General features: G+C 44.0%; 1 pseudogene; it reads right to left on the bottom strand.

The window, feature by feature from the left end:
* Nucleotides 1–17,713, bottom strand: part of LOC137633715 (uncharacterized) — a 196,510-nt pseudogene that overhangs the window by 166,451 nt on the left and 12,346 nt on the right.

The following is a 17,713-nucleotide window of genomic DNA, read 5'->3' as shown; positions in this document are numbered from 1 at the left end:
TTTTCCTCCCGTCCAGCCAAGTCCTTCAAACAGCAAAGACCACAGCAGCAACAGCCAGCTTTGCCTCCGGTTCCACAACTGGTAGCCCAGACCCCGACCACCTTCCAATGGGTTCCCCAAGCAATGTCATCAGCTTCCCCTGCATTCAATCCCGTGTTCGAGGGACAGTCGACCACGTTTCGTGCAAGGCCCAGAGGAGCAGCTAGAGGGTCATCAAGACGCCCCTCTAGGGGACGAGGATTCAGAGGTGGTCGCGGCCAGGGAGGCAAGACTGCAGGACAGTCAAAGTGAAGTGTCGCCGGTAGGTGGGAGACTTCAGTATTTCCGGGATCGCTGGACCTTCGATCCCTGGGCCCACAGCCTTCTCAAAAATGGACTGGGTTGGAGTTGGTACAGTACTCCGCCCCTGTGCCCTCAATTTTTCCAACACTCCACCCCCGTTTTGGAGGAGTACACCCAAGATCTGTTGGAGAAAAAGGTGATCAGGAGGGTAAAGTCCATCAAGTTCCAAGGGAGGCTGTTTTGTGTTCCCAAGAAAGACTCGGGGAAACTCAGAGTCATTCTGGACTTGTCACCACTCAACAAGTTCATAGTGAACCACAAGTTCAAGATGTTAACGTTACAACACATAAGGGCCTTACTGCCCAAGAGGGCATATACCGTCTCCATCGACTTGTCAGACGCATATTGGCACGTTCCAATAAGTCGTCGTCTCTCCCCCTACCTAGGATTCAAGCTACAACAAAAACTTTACGCTTTCAGGGCGATGCCCTTCGGACTAAACATAGCCCCAAGGATCTTTACGAAGCTTGCGAGCGCAGCTCTCAAACAGTTACGCCTAAAAGGGTTCCAGGTAGTAGCCTACCTGGACGATTGGTTGGTGTGGGCAGCATCCAGAGCAGAATGCTTGCAAGCTTCCCTACAAGTGATTCAGTTCCTGGAATATCTAGGCTTCATGATCAACAGAAAGAAGTCTCGTCTTTCTCCAGCTCAGAGGTTCCAGTGGTTGGGAATTCACTGGGATTTAGTGTCACACCGTCTTTCCATCCCGATGTCAAAGAGGAAGGAAATAGCAGGGTCTGTCAGGAGACTTCTAGGTTCCGAGAGGATATCAAGACGCGAACAAGAGAGGGTTTTGGGCTCTCTTCAGTTTGCATCAGTAACAGACCCTGTGCTAAGAGCACAGCTAAAAGATGCAGCGGGAGTATGGAGAACCTTTGCATCGAAAGAGCGAAGGGACGTGAAGAGACCGGTCCCACTTCGGCTACGTTCTCTTCTCAGACCGTGGTCTCAAGCCAGTCGTCTAAAGAGGTCTCTACCTCTTCAGCCACCCCCCCCGTCAGTGACAATCCACACAGACGCCTCAAAGGTAGGGTGGGGGGGTCACTCCCATCGGAAAAAAGTGCAAGGAATCTGGTCCAAGCTATTTGGGACCTTTCACATAAACTTTCTAGAAGCTATGGCAGTACTTCTGACCCTGAAGAAAGTATCCCCACGTCACTCGATCCACGTAAGGTTGGTACTGGACAGCGAGGTGGTTGTGAAATGTCTGAATCGGCGGGGATCGACATCCCCACCTCTCAACCAGGTGATGTTAGCCATATTCCGACTGGCGGAGAAGAAGAAGTGGCACCTGTCAGCAGTTCACCTTCAAGGAGTCCGGAATGTGACCGCGGACGCTCTATCCAGGGTAACACCGATAGAGACAGAATGGTCCCTAGACGCAGGATCATTCTCTTTCATCTTGAGTCAAGTCCCAGAACTGCAGATAGACCTCTTCGCGACGAAGGACAACAAGAAGCTGCCGAAATATGTGTCCCCATATGTGGACCCCGCGGCAGAAGCAATAGATGCGATGTCCCTCGATTGGAACAGATGGTCCAGGATCTACCTGTTTCCCCCTCACAATCTGATGTTGAGGGTCCTCAACAAACTGAGATCCTTCAAGGGAGTAGCAGCAATAGTGGCCCACAAGTGGCCGAACAGTGTATGGTTCCCTCTGGCTCTGGAACTACGACTGAAGTTCCTACCACTCCCGGACCCAGTTCTGTCCCAGCAAGTCCAGAAGTCGACTGTCTTCGCTTCATTACAGAAGACCCGAACCCTGCAGCTCATGATTTTCTCTCCCTAGCGGTGAAGAAACGGTTCGGAATCTCGAAAGATAGTATCGACTTCCTGGAAGAATACAAGTGTAAGTCTACTAGGAGGCAGTACGAATCTGCATGGAAGAAATGGGTAGCCTTTGTCAAAGATAAGAACCCGCACGAGATCTCTACGGAGTTCTGCCTATCCTTCTTCATTCACCTCCACGGACAGGGGCTGGCGGCGAACACAATTTCTACATGTAAGTCAGCTCTAACAAGACCCATTCTATATGCCTTCCAGGTAGACCTCGCTAACGAAATGTTTAATAAGATCCCAAAGGCCTGTGCTAGGCTTAGACCATCAGCTCCTCCAAAGCCTATTTCATGGTCATTAGACAAAGTCCTTCATTTTGCCTCATTACTAGATAATGAGGAATGTGCGTTGAAGGACCTGACTCAAAAAGTGATCTTCCTTTTTGCCCTTGCTTCTGGGGCCAGAGTTAGTGAGATTGTGGCCCTCTCGAGAGAGGAGGGCCGAGTTCAGTTCCTGGATGGGGGAGAACTGAACCTGTTTCCGGACCCTACGTTTCTCGCTAAGAACGAGTTGCCCACCAACAGGTGGGGTCCCTGGAGAATCTGCCCTCTGAAAGAAGATGCATCTCTATGTCCCGTAGAATGCCTTAAGGTCTATCTTCGTAGAACTTCAGACTTCCATGGGGGCCAACTATTCAGAGGAGAAACATCGGGCTCGAATTTATCTTTAAATCAACTTAGGGCGAAAATTACATATTTTATTCGCAGAGCGGATCCTGACAGTTCACCCGCAGGTCATGATCCGAGGAAAGTTGCTTCATCTTTAAACTTCTTTAATTTTATGGATTTTGAACACCTTCGTTCATACACTGGCTGGAAGTCTTCCAGGGTATTCTTTCGCCACTATGCTAAGCAAGTGGAGCAGCTAAAGAGGTCTGTGGTAGCAGTTGGTTGCGTCGTTAACCCTGCTGTTTAACTCTGCGAGGAACAGCGGAATCATTTGGGACTTGGATTCTTGGGTGAATAGTTAGTTATATATGTTGATATAACTGGTAGCGTAGGCTCTCAGAGCCCACAGTGACTGTTCCAACGTGATGGTGATGGTAACATAAGTACAGACAGGGTGCCAAGCGTTTGCCAACGCTATTGTCAGCAAAGTAGTAACATGGACGTTAAGTTTGATACCGGGGTATGTGTAAGTGACACATATGTTTTCTTTCAGATAATCATTCATCCATGCACTACAGTACTTGTGAAAATTGTTGGTCATCCACCTAGCATATGTACATATTTATGGTGACCATATCTATTTATTGTTTCTCAATAAACTTGTTCTCGGGAACCTTGCGTCTCCTTCACCTATATTTTTTGATTTCATATTGTTTTTTGAGCATTTAGCCTATGTATATTAATCGGGGATATCTATAATAGCCTATTCCTTAATGCAAAGCCTGGATTATACTGGTTTATACTTTCCTTAGCAATAAGGACTCCACCCCTTTCTGAGGACGGTGGTAGCAGCAAGTTTAATCCTACGCAGATATAACCTTTTGTCTATTTTTACTTCGACCAGGGTGCTGGTCGGGACTTTTTCTTTTGGATACGGTAGTCCCGTAAGACTTCGCTTCATATAGAGTGAGACCACTATATGGTACTGGCTAGCGAGTGATTCATACATAGGTATATGTACTCTTCGTTCGTTTCTAGAGTCTAGTAGGACTCCTCCCTGTAGGGGGCAGGAAGCACTCTCATGGCTTATGATTAGTGAAAAGATGTATAACGGTAACATCTTAGGTCTGTCAGTCGAGTTGACTAAGAAACATTCTTGAGGAGTACGGCACGTATTGAGAATCCACAGATACAGTAATGCTCTGGTATACTTCCATCAGGACGACATGGCTTGAGCCCAAAAAACGGATTTTGAGCGAAGCGAAAAATCTATTTTTGGGTAAGATAGCCATGTCGTCCTGATGGACCCGCCCTGCTCCTTTTCAAAATAAATATGAGTGAGAAGGATAGTAGGACCCCTCCCTACATACAGTATCTGTAGCACCTCGTGTATCGCTACAAGGAATACAGATGGCGCCGTGAGCGGCGCAGGGCACGCTTTCGAAACGGGGAGGAGGGATGCCTTATGAACGGCTCCCCCCCTTTCTTATCGTTTTCGTTTTCTTGCCATTTTACCCCTACGAAGTGTTAACTCTATTCGGGGTATAGATTGCTATGAGGCGTGTCAAGAATACGTCCACTGATATTTACGATATCCCTAAGGTCTTTTTTAGGGATACTCGCTCCAGGAGTTAGAATTCTGGGTACCTGAAGGTAAATTCTCTGGGAATATCGCTGTAGTTGTAATATACCCTAGGAAGCTGCCTTTAAGGAACTTCCATCAGGACGACATGGCTATCTTACCCAAAAATAGATTTTTCGCTTCGCTCAAAATCCGTTTATTACTAGCCAAGCTACAACCCTAGTTGGAAAAGCAAGATGCTATAAGCCCAAGGGCTCCAACAGGGAAAAATAGCCCAGCGAGGAAAGGAAATAAGGAAATAAATAAATGATGAGAACAAATTAACAATATATCATTCTAAAAACAGTAACAGCGTCAAAACAGATATGTCCTATATAAACTATTAACAACGTCAAAAACAGATACTGTATGTCCTATATAAACTATTAACAACGTCAGAAACAGATACTGTATGTCCTATATAAACTATTAACAACGTCAAAAACAGATACTGTATGTCCTATATAAACTATTAACAACGTCAGAAACAGATACTGTATGTCCTATATAAACTATTAACAACGTCAAAAACAGATACTGTATGTCCTATATAAACTATTAACAAAGTCAAAAACAGATATTTCAAATATAAACTATAAAAACTCATGTCAGCCTGGTCAACATAAAAACATTTGCTCTAACTTTGAACTTTTAATCGCTTGTTAAGCTGTCTCCTTGCCAGAGAAAACAACTGGCAGAAGCAAAAATAATAATGAGGAGGAACAAGGAAGGAGAAGGAATACATACATACATATACCAAGGCACTTCCCCCAATTTTGGGGGGTAGCCAACATCAACAAATGAAACAAAACAAAAAAGGGGACCTCTACTCTCTACGTTCCTCCAGGAGAAAGAATACGTATTGAAAAGCAACAGGCAAAGATTCCTGCAATTATGTGAGAGAGGCAAGAGAGCGTGCTAGAAATAGGAATGAATGGCATATTGTGACGCAGTTCCGGTAGGCCCTGCTGCTTCCTCCGATGCCTTAGATGACAGCGGAGGTAGCAGCAGTAGGGGAATCAGCGTTATGAAGCTTCATCTGTGGTGGATAATGTGGGAGGGTGGGCTGTGGCACCCTAGCAGTACCAGCCGAACTCGGTTGAGTCCCTTGTCAGACTGGGAGGAACGTAGAGAGTAGAGGTCCCCTTTTCTGTTTCATTTGTTTGATATCGGCAACCCCCCAAAATTGGGGGAAGTGCCTTGGTATATGTATGTATGTATTATCAAATAAAACATAAAAGAGGTACGCTAGAAGGTGGCAAGGACACAATTAAATCTGATTATATAAAATTGGTCAGGCTGGGAGGAACGTAGAGAGTAGAGGTCCCCTTTTTTGTTTTTGTTTCATTTGTTGATATCGGCTACCCCCCAAAATTGGGGGAAGTGCCTTGGTATATGTATGTATATAAATTGGACAAACACACACACACAAACACATGAACTGGAGTGAAAATAGTTCACTGCAGGTGTACTGCTTAATCTGTGAAAAAACGACAACGCCTCTCCGGTCGCTACTCACCCGTCGCCATCGAGGTTGATCCTCGTGTCGGCCAGGACCGGAACGACGAGGCCGATGGACGACTTCTCTTTGCTGAAGTCGACTCCCAAGAGGCAGTCTTCCTCTAGATCCTGCCGGCCTATTCTCCCCACGACGGCCAGGTATCGCACGCGGCCGATGTGCTGGGATTCGAGGCGGACGGCCTGGAAAGAGTAAGTGCGTTGGTTAGGTATATAAGAAGGTCTGCAAGATAAGAATTGATTGATTAAATATAAAATTAAGGTGTTAAGGCAAGCAATAGGGCTTAAGATATTTCAAATATAAAATCCTTTTGGTGGGATAAATGAAAAATGGTTTGATTAATATTAAGTGAGTGTTAGAAAACTTTGGCAAGTGCTAGAAAGGTTAGGCGCGTGTTAGAAAGATTAGGCGAGTGTTAGAAGGATAATTATTGGTAGCATGATTATCAAATTATTAACAATATCAGCCGAGTGTTAGAAAGATTAACCCAGCGTCAGCAAGGTTAGGTAAGTGTTAGAAAGATTTGGAGAGTGTTAGAGAGGTGAGGCCAGTGTTAGAATGATTAGCAATATTAGTCGAGCGTAAGAAAGACTAGCCGAGTGTCAGAAAGGTTAGGTTAAATGAGTTAGCAATGCTGTATTAGCAGAGTGTTTAGAAAGGTCTGCATTATAAAGATTCACATTAGTAAGGTTTAAATAAACAGATTAAAAGAGGATTCTGAAAGCAAAGACGTAAACATCAAGAAACCACAGGACTTCATTAACCCCTTTACCCCCAAAGGACGTACTGGTACGTTTCACAAAAGCCATCCCTTTACCCCCATGGGCGTACCGGTGCATCCTTGCAAAAAAATGCTATAAAAATTTTTTTTTTCATATTTTTGATAATTTTTTGAGAAACTTCAGGCATTTTCCAAGAGAATGAGACCAACCTGACCTCTCTATGACAAAAATTAAGGCTGTTAGAGCAATTTAGAAAAAATATACTGCAAAATGTGCTGGGAAAAAAATAACCCCTTGGGGGTTAAGGGTTGGAAATTTCCAAAGAGCCTGGGGGTAAAAGGGTTAAAATTTAAATAAATAGATTAAAAGAGGATTCTGAAAAGGGAAGACATAAACAAGAAACCACAAAACTTCATCAATGACGCATTAATGGGGCATCGTTTGTGAAATCACTTTTGAAACAAACAAACAAGCAGTAATGGCATTTGGAAAAACCATGTGAAAAGGGGCTGTCAAGAGCTCTTCGCACTTTTAATATATATTTCATGCAATACGATACGTTATCCCCCGAAGTGAAAAAAAAAAATTCTCTTTTTTTTTCCATTCAAATATTCATAAGTTTTTTATTTGAAAATATATTCTAAAAACAAATATACCATTTTAAAGAAGAGAAAAACTACTTTTTGTTGGGAATAGATTTTCAATAAATGGAAAATAAAGTGAGGGAGTTTGACTTTTATAATGAAAAAAATATATAAATTTTTTGTCCCTATTGTCAACAAAATTATTCCAAGGGATCTTGATTGTTAAATACTTCCTAAGTCAGTGATTTAATTACTAGAATCAAATTGAATTTTTTCATTTATCTGGTTTTTCTTCAGAATGAGCACCTCATACATACATACATATATATATATATATATATATATATATATATATATATATATATATATATATATATATATATATATATATATATATATATATATATATATATATATATATATATATATATATATATATATATATATATATATAATATATAATATATATATATATATAATATATATATATATATATATATATATATATAATATATAATATATATATATATATAATATATATATATGTTATTTTTATTAGTAAAATAAATTTTTGAATATACTTACCCGATAATCATGTAGCTGTCAACTCCGTTGCCCGACAGAATTCTATGGAGGGATACGCCAGCTATCACAATACTAGAAGGGGGTGTACTTACCAGCGCCACCTGTGGCCAGGTACTCAAGTACTTCTTGTTGACACTTCCTCAATTATTCCTCGGTCCACTGGTTCTCTCTGGGGAGGAAGGGAGGGTCGATTAAATCATGATTATCGGGTAAGTATATTCAAAAATTTATTTTACCAATAAAAATAACATTTTTCAATATTAAACTTACCCGATAATCATGTAGCTGATTCACACCCAGGGAGGTGGGTGAAAACCAGTGTACAAGATTAAAGGATAGCTAAGTATCCCATATTTCATATAACAGTTATCTCAAATAACAATGAAATAATAAGTACCTGGTAAGGAAGTCGAATAGAACCGTTACTCTGCCTCTTTTTCAAAGTTCGTCTTCCTTACTGAGCGCAGCGTTCCTCTTGGAGGCTGAATCAACCCAAAGGTGCCAAAGTACACGGGGTTGCAACCCCTACTAAAGGACCTCTACCAAACCTTTAACCCAGGCGCTTCTCAAGAATGAATAGACCACCCGCCAAATCAAAAGGATGCGGAAGGCTTCTTAGCCTACCGTAACAACCATAAAAACAACAATAAAAGCATTCAAGAGAAAGGTTAAAAAAGGTTATGGGATTAAGGGAATGTAGTGGCTGAGCCCTCACCTACTACTGCACTCGCTGCTACGAATGGTCCCAGGGTGTAGCAGTTCTCGTAAAGAGACTGGACATCTTTCAGATAAAATGATGCAAACACTGACTTGCTCCTCCAATAGGTTGCATCCATTATGCTCTGCAGAGAACGGTTTTTATTAAAGGCCATCGAAGTAGCTACGGCTCTTACTTCGTGGGTCCTTACCTTCAGCAATGCAAGGTCTTCCTCCTTTAAGTGAGAATGTGCTTCTCTGATCAGAAGCCTTATATAATACGAAAGCCCATTCTTGGACATGGGCCTCGAAGGTTTCTTGATGGCACACCATAAAGCTTCTGACTGTCCTCGAATAGGTTTAGACCTCTTAAGATAATATTTGAGAGCTCTGACAGGGCAAAGAACTCTCTCTAGTTCGTTACCTACCATGTTGGAGAGGCTAGGTATATCAAACGATCTAGGCCAAGGACGTGAAGGAAGCTCGTTCTTTGCTAGGAATCCAAGCTGAAAAGAACATGTTGCAGATTCGGTTGTGAAACCAATGTTCTTGCTGAAGGCATGAACCTCACTGACTCTCTTAGCTGTTGCAAGGCAGACGAGAAAAAGAGTCTTGAGGGTAAGGTCCTTGAAGGAAGCTGACTGGAGAGGTTCGAACCTAGAAGACATAAGGAACCTTAAGACTACGTCTAGATTCCAGCCTGGAGTGGAAAGACGACGTTCTTTAGACGTCTCAAAAGACTTAAGAATGTCTTGAAGGTCCTTGTTGGAAGACAGGTCCAAACCTCTGTGGCGGAGAACTGAAGCCAACATACTCCTATATCCTTTAATCGTAGGTGCTGAAAGGGATCTCTCATTCCTAAGATGTAGAAGGAAGTCAGCTATTTGGGTCACAGAGGTATTGGTAGAGGATATTGAATTGGCTCTACACCAGCTTCGGAAGACCTCCCACTTAGACTGGTAGACTCTACGAGTGGAAACCCTTCTTGCTCTGGCAATCGCACTGGCTGCCTCCTTCGAAAAGCCTCTAGCTCTAGCGAATCTTTCGACAGTCTGAAGGCAGTCAGCCGAAGAGCGTGGAGGTTTGGGTGCAACCTGTCTACGTGAGGTTGACGTAGAAGGTCCACTCTTAGAGGTAGAGTCCTGGGGAAGTCGACTAGCCATTGAAGTACCTCTGTGAACCATTCTCTTGCAGGCCAAAGGGGAGCAACCAGCGTCAGCCGTGTCCCTTCGTGCGAGACGAATTTCTGCAGAACTTTGTTTATTATCTTGAACGGTGGGAATGCGTACAGGTCGAGATGGGACCAGTTCAGTAGAAAAGCATCCACATGAACTGCTGCAGGGTCTGGAACAGGGGAACAGTACAGCGGAAGTCTCTTGGTTATGGAGGTGGCAAACAGATCTATGATAGGTTGACCCCACAAGGTCCAAAGTCTGTTGCACACACTCTTGTGGAGGGTCCATTCCGTGGGAATGACCTGATTCCTTCTGCTTAGGCGATCTGCTGAGACGTTCATATCGCCCTGAATGAACCTCGTGACCAGAGTGAGGTTTAGACCTCTTGACCAAATGAGGAGGTCCCTTGCGATCTCGTATAGGCTCCTCGAATGGGTCCCTCCTTGCTTGGAGATGTAAGCCAAGGCTGTGGTATTGTCTGAGTTCACCTCCACCACTTTGCCTAGCAGGAGGGACTTGAAGTTCAACAGGGCTAGATGAACTGCTAGCAGCTCCTTGCAGTTGATGTGGAGTAATCCTTGTTCCTCGTTCCACGTTCCCGAGCATTCCCGTCCGTCCAAGGTTGCACCCCAGCCCGAGTCCGATGCATCTGAGAAGAGATGAAGATTGGGGGTCTGAATGGCCAACGATAGACCCTCCCTGAGAAGGAGGTTGTGCTTCCACCACAGGAGAGAGGTCTTCATCTCTTGGTTGATAGGGATAGAGACTGCTTCGAGAGTCGAACCCTTGTCCCAATGAGCTGCAAGATGGAATTGAAGAGGGCGGAGGTGGAGTCTCCCTAGCTCGACAAACAGGGCCAGTGATGAGAGGGTCCCTGTGAGACTCATCCACTGTCTCACTGAGCAACTGCTCCTCTTCAGCATGCTCATGATGCACTCTAGGGCCTGGCTTATCCTGGGGGCCGATGGAAAAGCCCGAAAATCCTGACTCCGAATCTCCATTCCCAGGTACACAATGGATTGGGAGGGAATGAGTTGAGACTTCTCTATGTTGACTAATAGACCTAGGTCTCTGATTAAGTCTAAAGTCCAATTGAGATTCTCCAGACAACGACGACTCGTGGAGGCTCTCAACAGCCAGTCGTCTAAGTAGAGGGAGGCTCTGATGTTCGACAAGTGTAGGAATTTTGCTATATTCCTCATCAGATGAGTAAAGACCATAGGAGCTGTGCTTAGGCCAAAACACAGGGCTTGGAATTGGTAGACAACCTTTCCAAAAACGAATCTCAGGAAAGGTTGGGAGTCTGGATGAATAGGAACGTGAAAGTAAGCATCTTTCAAGTCCAACGAGACCATCCAGTCCTCCTGTCTGACCGCTGCTAAGACCGACTTCGTCGTCTCCATCGTGAACGTCTGCTTGGTGACATACTCGTTGAGAGCGCTGACGTCCAGCACCGGTCTCCAACCTCCTGTCTTCTTGGCCACAAGAAAGAGACGGTTGTAGAAGCCCGGGGATTGATGGTCCCGGACTATAACCACTGCCTTCTTCTGCACAAGTAGCGACACCTCCTGGTGCAATGCTAGCCTCTTGTCCTCTTCTTTGTAGTTGGGAGAGAGGTTGATGGGCGATGTGGTCAGAGGTGGTTTGAGGCAGAATGGAATCCTGTAACCGTTCCTCAGCCAACAGACAGACTGGGCGTCTGCACCTCTCTTCTCCCAGGCTCGCCAGAAGATCTTGAGTCTGGCTCCTACTGCTGTCTGGAGATGCGGAGAGTCAGTTTTTTCCTTTAGATGTCCTGGATCCTTTCCTAGACTTGCTCCTGTGAGAGTCTGGACGGGAGCTTCCTCGGCTGGGGGCTCTACCACGAAAGGGCGGTATGAACCTCGTAGCAGGGGTATCAGCCACTGGGGAGCGATAAGTCTTGGGGACTGAGGTAGCAACCTTAGACTTACGAGCCGATGAGGCTACAAGATCGTGTGTATCCTTTTGTATCAGGGCAGCAGACAAGTCCTTAACCAGCTCTTCGGGGAAGAGGAACTTCGAGAGCGGAGCAAAAAGGAGTTGTGACCGTTGGCAAGGTGTAATGCTGGCGGAAAGGAAGGTACACAGTTGTTCCCTTTTCTTCAAAACCCCTGATACAAACATCGACGCAAGCTCACCCGATCCATCCCTAATGGCCTTATCCATGCAGGACATTAATAGCATGGCAGAATCTTTGTCCGCAGGAGAGGTCTTCTTGCTGAGGGCCCCCAGGCACCAGTCTAGAAAGTTGAACATTTCAAATGCTCTAAACATTCCTTTCAGTAAGTGATCCAGGTCTGAGAAGGTCCAACAAACCTTAGAGCGCCTCATTGCAGTTCTCCGAGGCGAGTCTACCAGACTTGAGAAGTCAGCCTGGGCAGAGGCAGGTACTCCCAAGCCTGGTGCTTCTCCTGTGGCATACCAAACGCTCGCTTTCGAAGTGAGCTTCGTTGGAGGGAACATGAAAGAAGTCTTGCCAAGGTGTTGCTTAGACTGCAGCCACTCCCCTAAGATCCTTAATGCCCTCTTAGAGGACCTAGCTAGGACTAGCTTAGTATAGGTGGACTTAGCTTGTTGTACGCCCAGCGAAAACTCAGATGGCGGAGAGCGGGGAATAGCAGAGACAAAGTGGTCTGGGTAAACCTCCCTAAGTAGAGCCAAGACCTTACGAAAATCAATAGACTGTGGAGAAAGTTTGGATTCATCCACGTCTGATGAGGGATCCAGGTGTGCCTCCTCATCATCAGACGCCTCATCACCAGAGTGTAGCGTAGGTATCGGACAAGAATGCTGAACAGCAGAGTCAGAACGAGTAGGAACAATAGTAGTGGTTTCCTCAACAAGTAACTGTTGAGGGAGAACCTGAGGCTCAGACTGCAAAGGCTGAATAGCAGACGAAGCAGAAGGAAGGCGCATGGGTGGAGGAGGCTGACTCCTAGCATGAGCGGTTGAACCCAAGGATTGCGCTTGCTGAGCGGTTGGTGGAAGCGGAGTAGCAAGTTCCTGTTCCTGTGGTGAGAGCGGAGCGTGATGAGGTTGAGGCTGCGCAGAACAAGGTAAATGTCTCGCAAGCTGAGGCTCCTGAGGCGCAAGGCCAAGGTGTAGTGGAGCTTGCCTTGTGGAAGGTTGAGCTCGCTGCAGCGAGAGCTGAGGAGACTGACTCATGGACGGGAGAGGTTGTTGTACCTCAGCCAAGAGTTGCACCACTGGTGGAGCAGCAAAGGGAGGCGGAGGAAGAGAGGTATAATCCTCCTGATCCCATAGCAAAGGTTGCCTTAAAGAAGGCGGAGGCTGAACACCAGTGGGAACAGCAAACTCAGACCGTGGCTCAACATCGTACGCCTGGCAGGTGGTACTGCGATCAGGCGGAGCAAGCGCAGGCGGAGCGAGCGCAGGCAGAGCGAGCGCAGGCAGAGCGAGCGCAGGCGGAGGGAGTGTAGGCGGAGGCGGAGGAGCAACACTCTCAGCCCGACACTCACGCATCAAGTCCGAAAGCTGTGCTTGCATGGACTGTAGTAGAGTCCACTTAGGGTCGACAGTCGAGCTCTGTTGTGGCAGAACCTTACTCCTCTTGGGCGGAGTGCAGTCGACAGATGACTGCGGCGAGTCAGAGCTGAGCCAATGACTGCAACCTGGCTGAGCACTCGCGGACTGGACTCTGCGTTTAAGTGGTCTCGAGACCTGAGACCAACGTTTCTTCCCTGACAGATGATCAGCGGACGAGAAAAAGACGGGCTCAATCGTCTGCGGGTGGGAGTGACGGTCTTTGGAAGACACGCCCGCAACCACCGAGGAAACTTCTGTGCGCCTAACAAGGCCTGCCGAACCCTTATGCCCTTCGACATTGCTTCTCCCCTGGGCATGGGAGCTTGCAAGAGGTCCCGGACTGGGAGGACGACTGGCTCGCACAGAAGAATCCTCACGCACCACACTGGCACTGACACTAGCACTTGGCACTGCACTGACACTAGCACTCGTCACAGCACTGGCACTAACTCTACCCACTGCACTCTTGACCTTAAGTTCCTTAACTTCGGCCATCAGAGACTTATGGTCACTTACCACTGACTCTACTTTATCGCCTAAGGCCTGAATAGCACGCAAAACAACAGACATATCAGGCGGAGGGCAAACAGTAGGTTCGGGGGTAGCCACTACAGGGGTAGGAAAAGGTAGGGGATCATGAGGTGAGGAAAACATTGAAGAGTGAGAAGAACTCCTCCTAACTCTACCTCTCTCTAACTTAGATGAATATTTTAAAAGACGGACAAATTCCAGTTCCGAAAGTCCGGCGCATTCCTCACATCGATTTTCTAACTGACAGGGCCTGTCCCTACAGTCAGAACAAGCGGTGTGAGGATCTACCGAGGCCTTCGGAATACGCCTATTGCAAGACCTACATCGTCTATGGGAGGGGGCTTGCGAAATGTCAGACATCTTGAATCCAAAGAGTTAGCCAAAGGGGTTTCCAAAATCAAGCAAAAGATCGTTAACCGTTAATCAGTACTATATAAAAGCTATCTAGCTAATATAAGAAGGTTTCCAGTAATGCGACAGCCGAAATCTGAGAGAATACTTCACCAATTAGCCGTGAACAAACTCGAAGATCATAAGCGTATCCCAGAACGTCTTGCCGGAAGCACGACAGAGGAATAATTGAGGAAGTGTCAACAAGAAGTACTTGAGTACCTGGCCACAGGTGGCGCTGGTAAGTACACCCCCTTCTAGTATTGTGATAGCTGGCGTATCCCTCCATAGAATTCTGTCGGGCAACGGAGTTGACAGCTACATGATTATCGGGTAAGTTTAATATTGAAAAATATATATATATATATATATATATATATATATATATATATATATATATATATATATATATATATATATATATATATATATATATATATATATATATATATATATATATATATATATATATATATATATATATATATATATATATATATATATATATATATATATATATATATATATATATATATATATATATATATATATATATATATATATATATATATATATATATATATATATATATATATATATATCACCCACGAATGGCATTTAATACCGAATTCTATCTTGGGAATATCCATCCACTTGGAATTCATTTTATGGTAACAGCGTCTGGCTGGGTGGAGATTCGAACCCCCACCTGTTCGGCTGGAAACCATAAAATGAATTCCAAGTGGATGGATATTCCCAAGATAGAATTCGGTATTAAATGCCATTCGTGGGTGATATTTACATCGATTGAAATCACGTGTGCTTGTGATATATATTCATATAAATATATATATATATATATATATATATATATATATATATATATATATATATATATATATATATATATAAAATCTGTATAAAAGTTATCAAATTATGATAGGAAATTCATATATATAGAATTACAAACACAATTTTTCGATTTGGTTTCTAAAATCACAACACTTTACAATTACAAACAGATTATCATTATTATTACTACTTACAAAGCTACATCCAATGCTGGAAAAGCAAAATGCTATAAACTTGAGGGCTACAACAGGGAAAATAACCCAGTGAGGAAATGAAATAATGAAACGGATAGAATAGTATGCCCGAGTGTACTCCCAAGCAAGAGAACTCTAATACAAGACTGTGTAAAACCATGGCATCTATGGCACTACTCAAGACTAGAAAACAATGGTTTGATTTTGGGGTGTCCTGGAAGAGCCGCTTTCCTTACCCAGTGGAAAGTAGCCACTCAACAATTAACAGTAGAGTAGTCAACCCATTGAGGGAAAAAGAATTGTTTGGTAATCTCAGAGTTGTCAGGTGTATGAGGACAGAGGAGAATCTGTAAAGAATAGACCAGACCATTCGCTGTCTGTGTAGGCAAAGGGAAAGAACCGTAACCAGAGAGAAGGATCCAATATGGTACTGTCTGGCCAGTCAAAGGACCCCCTAACTCTCTTGTTTTGGTTATCTCAGTGTTGTGAGGAGAATGTTGAAAGAACAGGTCAGACTATTCAGTGTACGTGTAGGCAATGGAAAGATGAGCCGTAACCAGAGAAAGGGATACAATATTATACCGTCTGACCAGTTAAAAGGACCCAATAAGTCTCTAATGGCAGCATCTCAAGAGGTGGCTGGTGCCTTGGCCAACCTGCTGCAAGTGAACAGGCCAATCAAAGAGAATCCAAAGAAGGCTGTAGAATATTAAGTTACCAAACCACACACCGTTTACTGCAGACTACATTCTTATTCTGATCTTCGTCACTGGGTGCTTTGTCGTTTTTATATTTCGATTATTAACAATTCGTGATGCAGTTCCGGTAGGCCCTGCTGCTGCCTCCGATGCCTTATATCACCGCGGAGATAGCAGCAGTAGGGGATTCAGCATTATGAAGCTTCATCTGTGGTGGATAATGTGGGAGGGTAGAGGGCTGTGGCACCCTAGCAGTACAAGCTGAACTCGGTTGAGTCCCTTGTCAGGCTGGGAAGAACGTAGAGAGTAGGGGTCCCGTTTTGGTTTCTTTGTTGATATCGGCTACCCCCCAAAATTGGGGGAAGTGCCTTGGTATATGTATGTATGTATGTATTAGATTCATTATCAATCTCTAGAGGATCATCTATAAAACTTATTTTCTTTTCTCTCTACATGTTCCTTGAACATTATCTTAGTTTTACTCATATTCATTTTCAGACCTACATTTCTGCTTTCTCCTTTGAGTTGATATAAACGTACTGGTCAAATGTACAGCACTCTCCCCTGTATTATGAATATCAAGTGTCCGGCTATTCATTTAACCCTTTTACCCCCAGGCTATTTGGAAATTTCCAACCCTTAACCCCCAAGGGGTTATTTTTTTCCCAGTACATTTTGCAGTATATTTTTTTAAATTGCTCTAACAGCCTTAATTTTCGTCATAGAGAGGTCAGGTTGGTCTCATTCTCTTGGAAAATGCCTGATGTTTCTCAAAAAATTATCAAAAATATGAAAAAAAAAAATTTATAGCATTTTTTTGCAAGGACATACCGGTACGTCCATGGGGGTAAAGGGATGGCTTTTGTGAAACGTACCAGTACGTCCTTTGGGGGTAAAAGGGATAATAATGATAATAATAATAATGGAGCCACACAATTCTTTTATTCAAATATGTCACTTTTTTTAAATTGGGAAAAATAACCATAATTTTCACCTATTCTTTAACCCTTTTACCCCCAAAGGACGTACTGGTACGTTTCACAAAACTCATCCCTTTACCCCCATGGATGTACCGGTACGTCCTTGCAAAAAACTGCTATTTATATCTTTTTTGCATATTTTTGGTAATTTTTGGAGAAAATTCAGGCATTTTCCAAGAGAATGAGACCAACCTGACCTCTCTATGACGAAAATTAAGGCTGTTAGAGCAATTCAAAAAAAATATACTGCAAAATGTGCTTGAAAAAAAATAACCCCTGGGGGTTAAGGGTTGGAAATTTCCAAATAGCCTGGGGGTAAAAGGGATAAAGAAATAAATTGAACTATATAAAAATGAATGGCGAGCGATTGTGACGCAGTTCCGGTAGGCCCTGCTGCTTCCTCCGGTGCCTTAGATGACCGCGGAGGTAGCAGCAGTAGGGGATTCAGCATTATGAAGCTTCATCTGTGGTGGATAATGTGGGAGGGTGGGCTGTGGCACCCTAGCAGTACCAGCTGAACTCGGTTGAGTCCCTTGTTAGGCTGGAGGAACGTAGAGAGTAGGTCCCCTTTTTGTTTTTGTTGATGTCGGCTACCCCCCAAAATTGGGGGAAGTGCCTTGGTATATGTATGTATGTATAAAAACTATATGGTATTACTTATAGGGGAGTATAAAGTTTATTTATCATGACCTGATAATTTTAAAAGGATGTACTGAAGTGGCTCTCATGGGTCTGTCTTCATAACATTGATAGCGATCTAGAGATTTTTACATCTATTATCCACAACTCATATAGTTTATTTGTTTATTTCCT

Source organism: Palaemon carinicauda, chromosome 43, assembly GCF_036898095.1.
Source record: "Palaemon carinicauda isolate YSFRI2023 chromosome 43, ASM3689809v2, whole genome shotgun sequence".
In the NCBI taxonomy this organism is placed as follows: domain Eukaryota; kingdom Metazoa; phylum Arthropoda; class Malacostraca; order Decapoda; family Palaemonidae; genus Palaemon; species Palaemon carinicauda.
The sequence above is the reverse complement of the archived record's forward strand: the minus strand, read 5'-3'. Positions and strand labels throughout refer to the sequence as shown.